This window comes from Crotalus tigris, unplaced genomic scaffold (genome assembly GCF_016545835.1).
Source record: "Crotalus tigris isolate CLP2741 ecotype Arizona unplaced genomic scaffold, ASM1654583v1 scf7180000020061.372373, whole genome shotgun sequence".
Classification (NCBI taxonomy): Eukaryota; Metazoa; Chordata; class Lepidosauria; order Squamata; family Viperidae; genus Crotalus; species Crotalus tigris.
The window spans coordinates 47101-65861 of NW_024097840.1; the positions used below are offsets into that span (position 1 = coordinate 47101).

The 18761-nt window shown below is 36.6% G+C and overlaps 1 long non-coding RNA gene across 1 annotated transcript in view; it reads left to right on the top strand.

The window, feature by feature from the left end:
* LOC120318091 overlaps positions 1-16587 on the top strand; it is a 42778-nt gene extending 26191 nt beyond the window's left edge. Inside the window, exon 3 of the long non-coding RNA XR_005559408.1 lies at positions 16415-16587. This is a non-coding gene — a long non-coding RNA (uncharacterized LOC120318091). The remainder of the gene's footprint in view (positions 1-16414) is intronic.
* The last annotated feature ends 2174 nt before the right edge of the window (positions 16588-18761 follow it).

Below are 18761 nucleotides of genomic sequence, written 5' to 3' on the forward strand. Positions count from 1 at the left end.
CTGGAGATTAAAACATATGAAGAAAGGCTACAGGACTTGGGTTTGACTAGTAAAAAGAAAAGAAATGGGCGACATGATAGCAGTGTTCCAGTATTTGAGGGGCTGTCACAAAGAAGAGGGCATCAAACTATTCTCCAAAGCACTAGAGGGCAAGACAAGAAACAATGGTTGGAAACTGATCAAAGAGAGAAGCAACCTGGAATTAAGGAGAAACCTCCTGATAGTGAGGACAATTAACCAGTGGAACAACTTGCCTTCAGAAATTGTAGGCACTCTTATCACTGGACATTTTTAAGAAGAGACTAGACATTCACCTGTCTGAAATGGTACAGGGGGCTGAACTAGAAGACCTCCAATGTCCCTTCCAGCTCTATTCTGTTCTGTTCCGTTCCGTTCCATTCCATTCCATTAATTTTCACTTTACTTTCCTAATAAGCTTTTCTAATCTTTCCTTTCATCTAGTAAAGGGACATTGTTTGCCTATCTCATATTCTTAAGTTTTCAAATTGAACCCAGCTGTTATATTTTCAAATCTTGCTATTCTTACATTTGTTGTGTAAATTAAAGTTCTACAAGAAGCATATGCATTATTTTCCCATTCCTTTTCTATTATGAATCACTCTGCTTTTCTAAATTAAATCCTTAACAGCAGCTTTTTACTGTGAGATTTCTCTTTGAAAAATCAGGTGTTCTGTCATATCTATATCCTTAACGCTTTATAGATTCTGACATGATCTGTATGAAAAATCATAATGTGGTCAATAAAGTAAGGGCAGATTTCAATTTCTCTTTATTTCTTCACAATCTTTTGTTGTTATCTATTCAGTGTTATGTCTTCTCTGTCCTTTCTGAAACCTGTTGTTCATCTCAGACTTCTTTTTTCAAATATGGCTATATTCATATTTATATGATCTCAAGCAAACTTTGCTTGTATGGGAATTAATGGTTAACACAAATATATTTGGGCAAATATATCATGTTGCATGTGACTTCATTGTGATTTTGCCAGAGATTTATAGCAGGAGATGTTGTAATTGACAGGATCTTACTGGGTAATAATGCAGAAATGATAACACCAATGTAGAACATATGCTTCTCTCCTATATATTTTTTTTCAATTTCCAAAGCTGTCTGGTATCTTCCTAGATACCAGGGCACTTGGAATACTCAGTAGTACAACTTGCCTCCAGAAGTTGTGAATGCTTCAACACAGGAAGTTTTTAAGAAGAGATTGGACAACCAGCCTGAAATGGTATAGGGTTTCCTGCCTGAGCAGGGGGTTGGACTAGATGACCTCCAAGGTCCTTTCCAACTCTGGTTATTCTATTCTATTCTATTCTATTCTATTCTAGTCTAGTCTAGTCTAGTCTAGTCTAGTCTAGTCTAGTCTAGTCTAGTCTCTCTTAAATAAGGGGTTCTTGGTGTTTTCTGAGCTTACTCATTACCTAGTTTGGGTAATGAAACATCTGCAAGAAAACACGCAAGCTCAGAGAGCACAAAGGATGCTTCATGTCAACCCTGAGCTACAAATATTCTCTTTTATTAGTGCTCTTTAATGGGCAATGTCTTAAAATTGCAGAGACTCTGCTCCAAATATTTTGCTAAAAGGGTTTTTTTTTCCAGCAAGGTTCCTGTCACATTAAACAATGACAGATGGAGGAACTTTGTGGATTTTGGTTAGCATTTCATGTTATTTATAAATATAGTTTGAGCAAGTATTTTGGTTTGACAATTGTTCCAAAAAGGAAATAAAAACCCTAATATTCATTATAGAAAATAATTTAATTTGCAGAAGATGCCTCTTATCCTCCAGCAAGTCCTTCCAGAGTTGCATTGGAGTTGGCATCTGTATCAAATTTAAATAATTAAACAGACAAATAAATATATATTATGTTTTTTAAAGAAGGCCAAAAATGATCTTTTCAACATTTGTTGCAAATGATTCTTCCAATGTACTATGATTAGAAGGGGCCAAGAAAATAATCACTATGATTATAACATAGACCTGATAGTTCTGTCAATCTTCCTTCAATTTTTTTTTCTCTTCCATCCTCTTTTGTGAAACAATGAAAATTATGCAGCACCTTTTTGTAGACCTTTGTCATATCTTTCTGTGGAGCTCTGAAGGACCAAATCAATTTGTCTCATTCTGTACTGATTCTACTTCATGTTATATGGCAACAAATTTAGTCCAAGCAGTCCATTTTGCCTCATTGTCTGGGATATGGCAAAATAGAATGATGCCAAATCAGTAACAATTTGTTTTTTATCTCATGAAACTCCAAATCAGGCATAAGGCTATATTCATATTTTGGAGAATTAATATTTATATAATCATAGAAAAAGCTAGCAATCTAATATTTCATTGTCATTAAAAATAGAATGAAAAATTCTGCTAACATTTCTCTTTGGGAAAACACCATCGCACTATTCTTAGAATATATAAATGTTTACTTAAACTTTCAAGAAGCTCAGGAAGAAGTCTTATTCCACAGTTTGTTTGTTTTTTGTAAAATCAGAACAAATTTTGACTAGAAAGTGAGCTCTTGGGAACTACTCCTTGTCAAAAACCTACTATGTAAAAAGTTGTTTCTTAGTGTCCCTACAGTCTATATGTTCAAAATCACTTTTTTAAAAAAAGACGAGTAGAATATTTCAGCACAGCATGTAATTTTATCCTTGCCTTCCAAGTAATTTATGGTTTCATTTCAAAGCATCAGTCCAGCTGCTAGGAAATGTGGGTCAGAAGTGGGATCTTTTGAAAATTTGCATTCAACTAATCCTAATGAGATTCTTTACTATCACTGAATGGGGCAACAAAAGACCAAGAACATCTTTTTCCCCAAGTTCCCTTCTTTGTGAAACTCAATTTCTGAATATACAATGAGGCAAAAGGCATCTGCATGAAGAATATTTTTGTGTGAATCATCGTGGCCCAGTCCTTCCTTGGTAATTTCTGATATGATTTGCTCTGACCTAGAAAATGACTGTAGGGCTGAAAAGAATGGTTGATGAAAAAAGTGACCAAAATCACTTCCATAAACCCTCAGGGAAGTTAGCAATTCAGAATTATTTGGAAAGGAAGTAGTGTTAAAAAGAGACTCAGACTGGCCCTTCCCTGGCTCATTGAGAGGGAAGGAAAAGAAAATTGAACTTACAATTGTATTAATATAGTTTATCTCAATGCAGCTTAGCTTTGGTCTTCTTGTGGCGTCTATTTTCTGATTGAGACATGCTTGAGAGGTTGCACATATACACAAAAAGCCAGCTGTTGCTTGGCACAGGGACCAAAACATCATCTATGTGATTCATGTTCCTTGCTTAAAGACAAGGTCATGTCATTCAAATCTTGTTTAACTTGGGGAACATCTGTAGATAGGAAGCATGATTATGTAATAGTCATTGGTAACCTTAATTTCTCTATTTTTCTTCATTTAAGCAATTTCAATAATAAAGGAGAAAAATAAACTATCTTTACAGTGTCATTAATTTCTTTCAAATATATTCTTTGGATAATATTTATTTTTGTTGTATTGCATATCTTCTTTTTACAACATCAGGAAACATTCTGTTGAATTCATTGATTGATTGATTATGTGCCATCAAGTTGAAGTCAATATAGATGTTCCTTGACCTGTTCTCAATTTGAACTTTCAGCTCTTCCAACTTGTATCCACCACCAGTGGAACTGAGTCCATCCGCTTCGATGCTCTTCTCATTCCTTCCAACTTTTTCAGCATTATAGACTTCTCAAGAAAAAATAGATCTTTGCATAATCTGTCTAAAATGTGGTAACTTGAGTCTCAAGTAAGAACTCTGAATTTATTTGTTTTGTTATCCATTTATTTGGGGAGGGTACTCATGGTATTCTCAGAAGTCTTCTCCAACACAAACACCAAATTTCAAAAGTATTAATGAGGAATTCTGGGAGTTGAAGTCCACAAGTCTTAAAATTGCCAAGGTTGGAAAGCCCTGGCCTACATGATTCTTTCTAGGTACTGTATCCTTGCATCTGGCTATTCCAAGAGCTCCAGGGCTACTTTTTAAAGTGCTGGTCTGTAGCATATTTCCTTTACTGTTGATAGTTGATCCTAATAGACAAAAACTATCCATTACATCAGTATCTACATTGTCAGTTCTGGTTGCTCTACCTGTTATGATTAATTTGGTCTTTTTTATATTTAAACATAATTCCACTTTTCACTGTGTTCCTTGATTTTTATGACTAAATCTTGCAGATAATTTGTACAGTATTTCCGGTTAGCAGAGTAGTATCATCAGCCTTGATGCAGGCTATCAATATTTCTTTCTCTGTTTTAAAAGTACATTTTTCTTCTTCTCATTCAGCCTCCCTCAATTTATTTTCAGCATGCAACTTGAATAAATGAGGAAACATGAGCATACAGCTTCGTTCTACTCTGGCTGACCTGGAGCCAGTCTGTTTTGTTCAGATTGCAACTCAGTCAAAAGTAACAAATGGATTTATGTAGCTTAATCATTACAAACACAGTATACGTAGAACTCAGCAGTTCTTAGCTATTTCATGTGTTCCTGGGTTTCAGCTTGGATTTGATTATTAGGAGGCTAAACATGCTTTGAAAATGTTTGGGAAGAAGTGCTTCAACTCTCATGCAAGTGTGAATATAGCTGCTCTCGGTGCCAGCATGGGGAAAAATGTGCTTTTGATTTTAGAAATTCATTCAGTGAAGTTGATGCATCTCTTGAATGTATGGCCCCTTTTGGGAGGTGGCTCATGTAGAAGTCTGAAAAGGTTGAGTTATTTATTTAATAGCAGACAGGTGTTATATTTCAGGCCAGTACCATGCTATGCCTGAAGCATGCACAATCATAGTTATTACATAATTTTATCTTACCTTAGATTAGTTTGTGTTCATGCAGACAACTTTTATGACTAATGTGGTTATTGACAATGGTCAGGCTTATAAAGCAATCAGATCTGGTCTGCAAAAATACAGATTACTGTATTTTAGATGGAAGTAAAGATTTAGATTTCTATAACTCTTTGTTGTCATCTAAAAATGTCCAGAGTTTGGGACTCATTCCCAAAGTGAAGGAACCAGGAAAAACTCTGGATAGATTTTTGCAGACCAAGAGCCAGGCTAAGATTCTTTTGAGTATTCTCTGTCTGTGACAATGGTGGTAGTAGTGCTTTGATAGCCAGAGGGCTAAAATTTCAAGAAGGCAAGCCTATAAGCAACACCAGTAGTATAGCAGACAATGGGATGTGCAGTTTTACCTGAAGGCTGGCTTACATAATGCACTGAAAATCCAGTTTTCCTTACTCTTGGCTTTTTTTTTTCTCTAGTCTCCTGTGGCTTACCCAGTACTGTCCCAGGTTTCTTTCCTCCATAGAAACTAAGCTTCATTTGATTTTCAATAAGGTCTAGGTATGTTTTAATTTATAAATATTCATAAAGACATGGTTATTTTTCAAATAGGGTGAAGGAAATGTTTTCCCCTCGTCTTTTCCTCCCGTCATCTTTCCCATGCATCCCCCCCAAACGCAGAAAAAGGGGGAGAGGAACGAACGGCCACTCCAGCAACCAACCCTGTGCACAACCACAGAAACACGAGAGAGGGGGGCAGGCTCAAACACACAATGCAGTAACACCCCTGTGAGGAGGGAACGTGTACGATCCACATTAGACGAAAGAAACAGACCAAGACGAGGGTCGCAGTGCGATAATTGGGGCGACGCAAATGAAATGAACATTAAAGAGGAGGAAGAGGAGGTAGAGACCATAGGAGGTGGTATATGTGCAGGGCATGGCCAGGGACACATTGGAAAGATGACATACCTTTTTTTTCTTGATCCCATCAAAAAAAAGTTTATCTGTCTAAGTTCCAGCCAATTCCTTTAAAAGCCATTTAAAAAAGTGATAGATCAGATTTTGAACTTCTATGCTGTCCAAAAGGAAAAAGGAATGTTTTGGGTTCTCATATTTCATACCTGAACAGTATTTCCAAGTCAATTTGAGCCGCATCTCAAAGCGCTCCCACTTTGTAGCATTCGGTTCAAGATCCATGAAACCTCATGCCATTTTCTGTGTTTGGCAGCTCTGCTAATGAGGTGTGGGGTGTGAGGTACCCCTTAGCTGGAAGACAAATTGAATGTGTTACAATAGTGGAAATAATGTTGTTTTAGCTGCAACGGCATTTGAAGGATTATAGGAGGGCGATACAAAAATGTCCAAAGTCAGTCATGTGTTCCTTCCACAAATACTTGAGTTGTGTGCTTGAGCTGAAACATGTGATTGATATGCAACATCCATATTTGTTGTTGGCAGTCTTAGTTTATGAAAGATTTATCAAGTCCCTTGAGCAGTGATCTCAGACTTTTTTGAGTTACATGGAGCATTTACAGTTTCAGAGCTTATTATGGTGTCCATTCTCTGATGTTGGTGCCTTGTGCAGAAGGGGGAAGAGGGAAGTTGCAGAAGGTTTTGGTATCCCATTCTTCCCCAGCACACACACTGATGCTTCTGTTTTGATTTCATCCATGCGTAGTTAATGGAAACATAATCAGCACTCTGTCTCATAATTGGTGTGCCCTTGGTAGATTAAAGTGGCATATGCTAGATTTTGGCCTGGTGAGACTAGAGAATTTCCTGGCTAACTGGACTTTTCATCTTCTCTATTTGCAGCCATTGGTAACTCATAATTTCAACAAATGTCATTGCTGCTGAAGCATTTTGCAGGATTTTGACTTGTTCCTGCATTTTTTGTAATCCCAATATTTGTCTTTTGATTAAAATAGTGCAAGTTCACAGATGTGTGGGTATGTTACATCTGAACACAATAAACATTCAGGAAGACAGCCTTTGTACTGGGCAGCCATTTAGAAACTAATTTACTTTGAAGCTTGCCATACTTATTTTGACTTTTATGTTTCGGAAAAAGAAAAAAAAATGTATTAATGAGAGAGTAGACAAGTGATGGCGAACCTTTTAGAGACCGAGTGCCCAAACTGCAACCCAAAACCCACTTATGTATCGCCGGGTGCCGGGTGGGTGTGGCCCATTTGGCGGGTGCAGCTACAGTGGGCTTGGCAAACTGGATGCATGTGGCCACTGGATGGGTGTGACTGCAGCAGTCATGGCAGATTGGATGGGCATGGCCAGGGTGAATGTGGCCACCTTAATGTTGCTTATGGGGAGGGACACCTGTGGGAGCTGGGCAAGGTTGGGGGAGATCCAGGGGGTCTCTGGTGGGTGGGATGGTGGGCTCCTCAATGGTGGCTCTAGGCTGGCTGGCCTTAGGCCAGTGATGGTGAACTTTTAGAGACCACGTGTGCTGGGGCGATGGCGCGTGCCCACAGAGAGGGCTCCGCGTGTCACAGGTTCGCCACCACTGGAGTAGACTATTCCTGACAAAAAGAAAAGTATCATTCTGTAGCCTTGACAAAATGCATGATGTACCACTTAGTCCCAAAGAAGTATTCTTATAAAATATTGGCCATTTCTTTCTACTTTTCTCTCTGCCCCATTTCATTTTAAGTATTTATTACTTCATTGGCCATATAATAAAGCATTGTCTAATGATATTTAACATAATTGTAAACTTTAAAAAACTTCATTTATTCATTTGTTTTCTGTAAGAAAAATACATGTATTTACTTACTTATTAGATTTTTCAATTGCCCTGATCAATTATTAGGATTAATTGGAGGTATTTATGCAAATATTATGCTTAAAATGCATAATAAGACTTTCCCAATTGTCTCTGCTGTACTACCTTACATCCAGCAGGAGGGCATATTTTGAGTCACATTAGACAAGGAATGGTGGATGTTGGGGTCAAGAAGGACACTCTTTTTTTAGAACAATGTCCCCTCTGAGATTAGGTTAATCCTATCCCTACTAAGTTAGTGTGTGTTTTATTTTTTTATATTATGTATTTCATGTCTTTTATTGTAAGTTACTTAGAATAATGAATTGGGCAGCTACATAAATCAAATCAATGAAATCAATCACTTGCTAAATAGAGCCATGTTCAAACTTCTTCAGAAAATTAGGAATATTCTGTGCTGACAGACAAGCATAAGCTTTAGTGCTTATGTTCTTTTGTTACTTTCTACTATAATTAAAGCCCAAATTTGCTCATGAAACTGTTCTAATTTCAAGAGGAGGAGGAGGAAGAAGAGGAGAAGGAGACTTTAATGTTTAGTAGAGGTATTCCTCAACTTACAATGAGTTGGACCAGAAACTAGGTCATTGAGTGAACTTGTCATTAAGGAAGACACTTATATAACTGCTTTGCTAAATGACCCCAATACCCGCCACCTGCCCCACCATGCCCAGCCTGGGTGTTCTGGGTGCCTGGATGCACTGCCTGCTTGACCAAGCCCAGAAGACCCAGATGTTCTTCACACCTCAACATGCTGAACATGGGTCCATCAGTCTTCGCCATTTTCTGTAGCCACAAGCATGCCCAGCAGATACAAGAATTGGTCTTCCTGTTGAGACTACCTCATGCCATCCTGCAAACAGGCCCATAATTACAATAATTGGAAGTGTCCTTCTCCAATTGTACAAAGAAAGAAGAATTAATTCCTTTTTTAAGAATGTTCATCAAAGCAGATTTGATGGCATCTCTAACAATCTACCTAGTATCAAATATTTTTGTAGTTTCTAAGATAAAAATTATCTGCACTTACTCATAATTACTTTAAAATCCAATAAAAATGGCCAGTTTCTTAAATGATAAATTGAATGTCTCAGGAAACATTATAACTCAGATATATTAAATGAACTAATTAGTTGAACATTTAATACTTTACTTGCACACTATTCCCACTATAACAGAACAAGAAATGTGAGAAATATTGAGTCTCCGTATTTCTGAAATACCATTTAAGCCAAATAGTGATTTAAGGAGAATATTTGTAGCTTAGGTTTGAAATAAGGGGTCTTTGGTGTTTTCAGAGCTAGAATATTTTCATGAATATGTTTCATTACCCAAACTAGGCAACATCATCAGTATTTTAGCACTGCACTAGCACTGATGATGTTATCTAGTTGGATAATGAAATGTCTGCAACCAAACAACTAAGCTTAGAGAGCACCAAGGACCCCTTCAGTAATCAAAGTGAAACAATTCTGGGGCAAAGAAAAGGCTTCATTCTAAAGTCCCTTTAATTGGATTGTGTTCCTTACTGAACATCTTTTGTTTCCCCATCATTTAAAAAGTTATTATACAGCTGTAAAATGTGTAGAGATAAAATTTTAAAATGTTGATTCTTGGTGCTGACACATACACTGAGATTCTGTGAACTGGACAAGCAGGAATATACAAAAACACATCTCCATTTGATTACCATCAGTGATCTTCCTAAATTTAAAGTTATTTTTTCCCTTTTCTTATCCTAAGTAGCATTGGTCATCATAAACACATGCTTCCATTTTTGTAAGATGGATTTTTTTTCTCCTGCACATAAAGCCTTGATTGTTCTGTTCTTGCTTTATTTTGAATACTGAACTCTAAAAGTGATACAGAGTTTTCTCATTTCTTTACTTGTGGATGTGAGGAATTGCTTTCTCGGCCAGCCTCAGTCAATCACTATAGTTTTATAAATCAGTGTGCATTTCAATATATTGTTACAACTTTTTTGTATTAAAAATAATCAGCAATTCCTTTGCCAGTTCACAATATATATTAGTCAGAAATATGATCATATCCCTGTCTTGTAAGACAGAATTGATGTATTAACTGGCTTAAACATTTTGTATTCTCTCCTTGTTAGTTCAAATGAGAACGTGTATCATAGAATATTTATTAGCATGCATTATTAACTTTTTGTTGACAGCAGGGACAGAGAGCTAGAGATGGCCAAGAATCTTGAAGATGTATATTTTGCCCTTTCTTTTCAATCAAAATTAAAATCCTCTTGTTATGGTTGTTAGTGCAGTTATGGGTCACAGCTATGGGTCATAGGAAATGGCCTGGTTCTGGCTTTTATAGTTTTCTGCTCTGTGTTCTTCAGATCTAACTGCAGTGAGTTTGCCCCTGGCCAGCCCCTTCCCAACATTAGACCAGTTGAATAGTTTTCATGTATTTAAAGAGAAAGGAGAAAGATCACTGGGTAACTTCAGTATGGAGATAACACTGAACCTGATCACAGTTGGTTCATTTCAGAAAGTCCAATATTTCTGTTGCATTTTGCTTATGGGGGAACATTTAGCCATCATCCTCCATGTCATCTATTGGTTTGTATTTCTGTCTGTCTGTCTGTCTATCCTTTATTAAATTTATATGCCACCCATCTTGTCTAGAGGCAACTCTAGGTAGCTTACAACTAAGTAAAAGCAACAAGATAAAACATTATAATATTAAAATTAAATTAAATATTAACATTAAAATTTACTTCAAATTAACAAAGATGTCAGGGAAGGGAGAAAAATGAACATGGGATGATGGTGGAATCTTATATCAATCTATTAACCAACTCCTGCATGACAGGTCTCCATTGGAGTCCTCGCCAATTGGCAGAGCCAGCCCCTTTTGGAAGGCCAAAATGGTAGGTATGGATCTCACCTCAGGAGGTACAATGTTCCAGTGGGTGAGAAAATCAAAATCAACATCAGTCAGGTGCAAAAGGCAACTTTTCTTAGAATACTTTGTATCTTGTAATATCCTTTAACATCATCAAACAATGTCAGCCTATCCCAGGTTCTTGGGAAAGACTTGATAAGTGGATAAAATTCCAATTCCAGTTTAAACATCTGGCTGACTGTGCAATCAACTATAATATAAAATATTATTTGCATCTTTCTGATTTGCAGTAAATTACAACAATATAAAAATATAATACAATATTAAGTTATTTCAAGCATTTGCATCAATAAGGAAACAATAATAAAGCTTTTACGTATTGAATCTTTTATAATACAATATGTCAGTGTTGCATTTAAGTTAAGTAACTGCGTAGAAAGCAGTTTTCTATCTCTGTTATAACAATAAAATACTGCTATCCTACATATATTGTTAGTTTGGTGTCTGATTTGCCCCTATATCCCTCTCAAAAGATTCATAGATTTGACTATTCTGCATTACTCCAATTAATTTAAATTATGAGTCTCTTTAGCACAACAGTTTCTCAAATTGTCTGCAAACCTTGTGATTTCTTACACTTCAATTAAATCCCACCGGATTTTTCCAAAGTACTTGCTTATGTAATTCAAAAAGGGAGAGTTACTTCCCTTCAGAAATTCTTAGAAAAAATATCCTTCTAATTCTGCCCAAAAAAATCCTTTATTCATTTTCTGTTTACATGCTCCACACTCACTGCCTTTATTCCTATTTACCATTCATCTGTTTATATTTAGTGGTTGTAAATTTAGAATAAACTATTCAGCTTTACTGCCTAAATGTTTAAAACTTAAGCATCTGGATCCATTCTGGACTCAACAACCTCAACTTTCAATGACCAGTCTATTTCAGGCATTAAAGAAGGCATCGTCCTGGGAAATAGTACACATTATTTTATGTATTATGCACAGAACTTCATGAATGAGATATTAGGTTGACTTCTCTAGTGACAAGATTCTAGAGACCATATTTCATGTAGAGTATCTAAGGCATGAATTAAGAGAACTATTAAACAGCTGCCTCTGAAAATAGGAGTCCCATGCCCTTTTTATTTCTTCTTGTTCTCTCACAAAGGATCTAGTAAGTAAAAATTAATGAGCCCTACCACATGCTGCAGAATCTCCCAAATGGTGTTTTCTTATCACCTTTTTAAGATCACCCTTTCTCCATTCCTCTTCAGATATGGGTGAAAACAATGCTGTCTTATGTTGGGGGAAGAGGGCAATGTGCATTTTCACCTAACAGACTGCCTGTAAGCCTGTTTAAACTAGCATCCATCTCATTCATACTCTTATGAGTTAAAAGAAGAAAAACATTAGGCCTGCTGACTTGCAGGAACTGCTGAGATGAGACTATTCACAAAGCTTGCTGAAAAAGCTCTATTGCTTTGCTTCACTTTCCTTCACTTGAGGGCAGTTTATTAATTCAGAGCACAATGGAATTCTCGGATGGCAAAGTTGAGGATCCACAATTTCAATTTTGTGGTGGTTTCTGAGCTACCAATTGGGCATCACAGCCCGAAAAAGGTTGGGCCATAGATGCTCCTTTTGAACATAGCATCGTAGAATATACATAAGGGATCCCAAAGTAGTGAGAACAAAGTTGGAGTAATGTGTGTTTGTGTTAAAATGCCTTTAGGATGACTCAGAAATGGAATGGATAGTGGTCTAATAGAATTCATGTTAGTTTCCCAACAGGCAGAAAAAAACCCCAATATATATTGATAGTGAACCTGTGCATTTCATACAAGTATTGAGATCCAATGAGATGTAGAACTACTACTACTACTACTACTACTACTACTACTACTACTACTTCTTCTTCTTCTTCTTCTTCTTCTTCTTCTTCTTCTTCTTCTTCTTCTTCTTCTTCTTCTTCTTCTTCTTCTTCTTCTTCTTCTTCTTCTTCTTCTTCTTCTTCCTTCTCCTTCTCCTTCTCCTTCTCCTTCTCCTTCTCCTCCCTCAAATTTGTTTCACCTATTGACTCCAATTAGGTAAGATAGCTTATTAAAATTTCTCTGAAATCAATTTTTTTTCTTTTGATTGTTGAAATGTAATAGCACTGTTGGGAGTAGTGTATTAGTCATTCTAACTAAGGCTGCTTTTTCATTGATGAAAACATGTTTAGAAAACAGTTATTTAAAATCTTCATTTACTTAGGCATTTCACTGACAAAGCTTTCAGTTTTCTACTGATGAATAATTTGTTTTAGGTACTTGTATTATTATGGAGGCTATATTTAGAGGCATGGAAAATAATGGGAACATTCCCTGACTTTAATGTAGAAACTTAAACCAGAGGTCTGAAATTCTAGATGTCCTTAGGGATGATTCAGTCACACTACAATTCTGTGTATTCCTAGATTTTATTCCCAATCTAGATTGATTGCATCTCCATCTGTTCTGCATCCCTGTTGGCTCCACATGCAGACTTTCATACATAGAGTGTGGAATCTAAATTGGGAAACTAATCAGATACTAATTATGTGCACTTTCATTAGTCATTTATGGATTTTGTGGTGGTCAATTATGGTCAATTACTTTTTTCCTTCATCTAATAGGGAAACTGAATTCAGCAAGGATGAAGGCAAATAGATTTTCAGATCTTATTCAACTAAGGGAAATACAGGGTTGGGCTTGCAAGGATGGACATAGTTAAAGGTTTCTTCTAGTCAAGAGAATGTTGAATAAAAGCCAATTTCTCAAACAGTCAAAGATGGGGACATTGCTAGACTTTTTCTCATACACATAAACTACTTTTCTTCTTAAGATCAGTATAATAAGAAATATGGAAAGCTCTAAACATGTGATTTGCCTGCATGATGACAACTAGATAACATGAATAAATTATGAACAATTTGTCATGTTCATAATGCCATCTAGGCAACAATGGGACTGTGATAGAATTTAATAATCATGATCTGGATTTCCTGCTCGCTCCAAGGCCACCTACTATTTTGAAAGGGCAGGATTGGATAACTTCATTCTCAGCCTGCACCTCACCTTCTGAGAAGGAAACCCTCCTTCCAAATGCTCTTTTTTTGAATCCAAACAATATTTTTCATCTTCTATTGTTATAAGCAGGACAGCCATGTCCAGCTGCAATGCTTCAATTCATCATATACAAATGCCTCCATTCCTATTGCTTTGGGTATGAAATTCCAGTCTTGCTCTTTGCTCTCAAGCCATTTCATTATGGATTGCTGGACTACATGCATCATCTCCTCCTCCTTATAATGGAACGGGGATTTCCCTTTTTTAAAGTAGGTTGAATAGACTTTGGCTACACCTCCCCCCTAAATAGGTGAAATTGACAAGTTAGAAATACAAACCTCCCCCACCTTTTTTAAAATTTGTTCTCAAAAGAGATGCCTATAGAAGGAAAAACAATTGCTTTCTTGTCATGGCTGGGAGAGAAAAAAGCAGTAGGGCAATTCACCAAAGCTAGCTGTGCTAACTGGCCCCAGAAAGTTCCACTTGGCCATCACTATGGCCAAAGAAGAGAAATATTTGAAATCCAGAACCGAAATTCTTAAGTCAGCTTCATTTCCAGGTAATACATAAACAGTAGCTAAAATGCACAGTGCAGAAAAACCTCTAAGACATAACATATGTTGAATGGAATTCCCTAGAAATAATGTCTGTATCTGTCTTGTGTAAAAAGGGAAATGGAGTCATATACATCATTATGCCAGTGGAGGAAAAAGAGAACTATAACTTGAGTTAGGCAAGGAGGGGGATAAGAGCCAGTTTAAACAAATTCAAATCTACAAGACCAGTTGTGCTAGACCAGAGAAGGGAAGGAATTACCGGAGGTGATTACAGAATTATTCTCAGTAATCTCATACATCCAAGCAGAAAACTAGGCAAATATATGATGTTAGTTACGGTATTTGATAAGAAGCTGGGGATAGAATATAGTTTGATTTCTCAAAGCAATGATTCCCATACAAGAGAGACAGAAGGACTGTAGATGCTGAGTAGGCATTAGAGAAAGAGTCTGAAATTACCAGAGGATCTCTAGGGAAGGGATTGAAACAAGAATTGGAAAATGGAAGTAATGGCTAGTGACTTGAACAGACATAGACAGTCCTGCCTGTTGAAGATTTATTGTTTTAATAAAGAAAAAATGTGGGGTGGTAAATCTGAATTGGGTTAGATAATGTTTAGACTGCTGAAGGTGTTTTAGTTGGAGAATGACCTTCAGACCAGAATGTGAAGAAGACATGATCCAGGTAATTATGGATGAAGATGAAGAGGAGGATGCATCATGGGACCTGTCTACTCCAGTCAGAAAACATTTCTGGGAATAGAACTTTATAGAAGATGAAAGATTTTACCAGTCAGAAAAACCAGTTTCCAACCTGATTAACAAAGGGAAAATTGCCACCAGTATCTGTAAGCCCTTACTTAAGCCTAAATTAGGAAATAGGTAGCATGTAGGATAATGCACATATAAATTATAGAATGCATACATATTTAACTAGAAAACATTTACAACACATTAATATTAAATAGAGAGAAGAAAGCTCAGTCTCTGCAATTTAGAATCTGAAGTGGCTGTTCTTATCTCAAAATGGATATCAGGCATGGGAGAATAATGGTGCTCTGGTTGTAAATTAAGCTTGCAAAACTTGGCCGGGAAATCAAAATTAAATGATATTTACTTAATAGAGGTGGAACAAAAATCTGAAATGGTGTTTTGCACTAAATTTCTGCAAAATCCAGAAGACCCATGAAAGCCCTGCTTGCAGCCCTTTCCAATCTAAACATTGCAGAAATTGGTGTTGTCTTGAGAGATTTTCTGACAGCTTCAGTGGTAGCTAAAAGAATCAGAAGGAGCTTTGCACATGCAGAGAACATTGATAGAAGCCCTCTCTGGCCTCAGCCTGTATCATATATCCATACAGTCCTGGGGGGGGGCGGGGAGTAGACTCCAAATTGTATTGGACAGAAGCAATGGCCTTGAGGGTCAGGAGAAAAAGATACTGACCAAGAAAATGGCCTGAGACTGGGACAAAAATGTAATGTGATAAACTTCTCAGATAAGCTCCCCATTGGGGTTGGGACATTCAGATTTGTAAGATTTTACTATTAATCCTTCATAGTAAAAACAATACAGACCAATATGATGTTGGTTTCCTAGTCTGATCCACCTTGAAACATTGACACTGATAAGAGTGGTGCAGATCAAAACAAATTTTCTTTGGTTTTAGCAAGAAATTTGAACAGGTGCTTTATAGTAATCTGTATCATGGATCTTAAGCTACTGAGAAACAGCAATTGAGTATTATTTTACAAAATGCAGAATGGTAAAAATAATGTGCAATATGTGTTTGCAACAAACCAGCATGCTAATCAGTTGCAGTTTTTGATGCAATATCTCAGAAGCTGATGACACCCAAAGAATGTAGCTTCTGCACTAATTCATAGAACTCACCTTCAGTAAATTGTAGAAATAAGAAACCGTAGTGACCTTTCTTGCACACATTTTCCTTAAAAAAATCTTGTGATAGTAAAACACTAGAGGAAGTGTCTTTTCCTTTTATTTCAGTTTTTCTTCTCTCTCTTTTTTCCCAGATGCTTGTGATGTCATTTAAGAAAGAAGCTGAGATGTCTAGTCATTAATTTAATTAGAAGCAGAGATCACACGAATGTTATCTTTTCATCCAACTATAAATTTAGTTGAGTATTTTATCACAGCAAGGCTAATAATAAGATTGCAGAGGACTTTTGTCAGCTGTGTCATATGAGAAATGCCACTAGACCAGCAGATGCCATCACATTTTTTTCTTTTTCTTTTTTTAGGATAAATGTTCAGAAAGCTCTCATCCTAGTGCATAAATGAAACAGAAGAATGAAAAATAATTGTAACTATCCTGCATGGAAGCTACTAGATGGAAAACTGCACAGAGGTTTGGGCCATTAAAATGATCTGCCACCGCTTATGACAAACAAGAGAGTAGATATTAAGAACCATGGCTAAGAAACCACTGAGATATGTGTGTGTCTATTTAGGGTTTTTTGGGTGGGATGGGGGAGAGAACCTTCTATATAAATGTCTGGGATGCTTTTATAGGGATGCTGATGCAAACAAATGGACCTTACCCCTTCACACTGCAAGTGAGGTTTTCCAGGTTTGGTTGCTTTCCCATATGTCAATTTTCGTTCCACAAGGTGAAACAACCCTAATTGGAATACATATTCTAGCCCACTAAGGCTGTCTTTCTGTTTAGAAGAAATGGTTAGACTTAGGGCAGGAAATCCTCAGTTTATGGGCTGTATGTAATTCCTCAGTACCCTAAGATTATGGGGCTCAAGTTCAGAACAAAAATTCACTGACGTATTTTGTTCTTCCTCCTCCACGTTAATGGTAAGAATGGGAGCAGACAGTGTCTAGGAAGCAAACCATTCTATTCTCATATATTTCCCAAAACTGGAAAATTACTTAACGTTGCTTAAAATAAGACCAAATAACAGGGCTTGGTAGAAAGTTTAAGTTGGGAATGAAAGTACTTTTCATCTCAGAGACATTCCATTTCCATTCCCAACCTTAAAACCTCAGAACCAAAAGATTTTGTCACTTGTTTCGGGTGATGTCACCACATCATTTTCTGACATCTGGAAGATTAAAAGATGGAATTGCAGCCTCTGACCTCAAACAGTTTTTGTTGAAAAAGGGGGGAGCATTCATAAAAAGATCTGAAGTGAAATTACATGTTGGACTGATCCATTGGTTTTAATTCTTGAATTATAGAAGTCTTATAAAGACCTCCACTAAATTGAAGCCTCAGTACCCTGGTTCTTTGTGAACCTTCCTTGGGCAAGCATCATCATTCAGCAGCAGGGAAGGAAAAGAAGAACAGTGCAGCAAGCAAACGAGAACAACAACATTGCCTTATCTTTTGCCAGAAGACTCTAGATATACTTCTATATATTAGAGGAATAAGCCATAAATTCATTATCTGCCATGTGCATCACTTATATCCCCATTTAGTAAATGAGAATAGCATATCTTCACAGAACAACAAAATACGAGGATGACTAACAGTCAACAGTATAGTGAGTAAGATTTGATAGAAATGTTTATATTAATATGTATTGGAGGTGTAAACTTGTACTTTATAAGGTTTGCTTCTTGACCTTCTTCACAGAATGAAGAGTAGCATACAAGAGGTAGTTCCTTTTATCACATCTTCATGAGGTAGGGTAGGCTGAGAATCAACAGTTGCTAAATAAACATCAAACCGAGCAACAAACCTGTTCAGAAGCATCTGAGGTCTGGGTGGGAAAAGGTGGGTACAACTGAGTAATTGAAACTCTGCCACTTTTGATGTGTCTGAGATGCACCTAAAAAGGAAATGCACCTCACTTATGTAGTTTTACTTGCCATCTTAATCTTTTTTTTACTCTATCCTCCCAGTTGGTGCTCCTGACCATAGCCTCACATTCCAAATTAGTCTTTTCTAGAATATTTAGTTATTTGTTTGTTCATTAAATTTGTTTGCCGCCTATCTTATCACAAGATGACTCAAGCATATAAATGTTCTCTGTTCCTTCCTTGAAGCTTCAACCAAATGAACTTAATTTCATGCCAGGATATCAAGTGGCAAATGCAAGTCATGAATCAGAACAAACTTGGGGAAAAGAAAATATATGTAGGCTTACATTTTTATCTTAAGACATGCCGTTTTGACTTTCCTTCTTTAGCTTAAATGACATAAGAGAATGGAGGGATAAATCACTCATCATCAAACTGTGTCTCCTTAGGTTGGCATCCCGAATAAACCCAAGTGAAGCTATGAGAACAATTGGAAATTATTCCAGCACTTAAACATCACACTACTGGTCAGAATATTGACACTTTTATAAGTGTCAACAAAATGTGGGCAGGATACTGAATGAACAATATAGTTCATACTAGTTCTTACAGTATTGCAGATTTTTTTTCATGTTGGAAACATAGGCTGAGAATATTAGTATAGATTCTACTTATAATGAGAATTCCTTATTAATGGCTAGTTAAAAGTCCCTTTATAATGGATAAGTCAGAAAAATTTTTTTAGGGCTACAACATCTGTACTGAAAAATCCTGATAATCACTAGATGTCAGAAATGTTATAAAAAAAACTTTCATTGCTACCATCTAATGGTT